The sequence below is a fragment of the Musa acuminata genome, unplaced genomic scaffold (assembly GCF_036884655.1).
Source record: "Musa acuminata AAA Group cultivar baxijiao unplaced genomic scaffold, Cavendish_Baxijiao_AAA HiC_scaffold_547, whole genome shotgun sequence".
Lineage (NCBI taxonomy): Eukaryota > Viridiplantae > Streptophyta > Magnoliopsida > Zingiberales > Musaceae > Musa > Musa acuminata.
Genome location: NW_027020789.1, coordinates 7,501 through 8,398, shown reverse-complemented (window position 1 = coordinate 8,398; position 898 = coordinate 7,501).

Genomic DNA, 898 nt, shown 5'->3' with positions numbered 1-898 from the left:
GGATGGGGCTTTCGTATAGCAGGGACGGTGCTGCCTCTCGCTTCGCTCGCTGTTCGCCGCTCGCCGCTCGCTCGCGCAGCCAAAAATGGCCAGTTTTGGCCCGTTTTTGGGCTGTTTTGGCCTGTTTTTGGGCTGTTCTTGTGTGGCGCGGTGACCGTCGTGAGCGGAGCAAAATGTCAGCCATCTCAGCACCCTGGAACCCCCCGGGTGGCACAGGGCTGGATGGGGCTTTCGTATAGCAGGGACGGTGCTGCCTCGCGCTTCGCTCGCTGTTCGCCGCTCTCCGCTCGCTCGCGCAGCAAAAAATGGCCAGTTTTGGCCCGTTTTTGGGCTGTTTTGGCCAGTTTTTGGCCTGTTCTTGCGTGCCGCGGCGACCGTCGTGAGCGGAGCAAAACGTCAGCCATCTCAGCACCCTGGAACCCCCCGGGTGGCACAGGGCTGGATGGGGCTTTCGTATAGCAGGGACGGTGCTGCCTCTCGCTTCGCTCGCTGTCCGCCGCTCGCTGCTCGCTCGCGCAGCCAAAAATGGCCAGTTTTGGCCCGTTTTTGGGCTGTTTTGGCCTGTTTTTGGGCTGTTCTTGTGTGCCGCGGCGACCGTCGTGAGCGGAGCAAAATGTCAGCCATCTCAGCACCCTGGAACCCCCCGGGTGGCACAGGGCTGGATGGGGCTTTCGTATAGCAGGGACGGTGCTGCCTCTCGCTTCGCTCGCTGTCCGCCGCTCGCCGCTCGCTCGCGCAGCCAAAAATGGCCAGTTTTGGCCCGTTTTTGGGCCGTTTTGGCCAGTTTTTGGCCTGTTCTTGCGTTGCGCGGTGACCGTCGAGAGCGGAGCAAAACGTCAGCCATCTCAGCACCCTGGAACCCCCCGGGTGGCACAGGGCTGGATGGGGCTTTCGTATA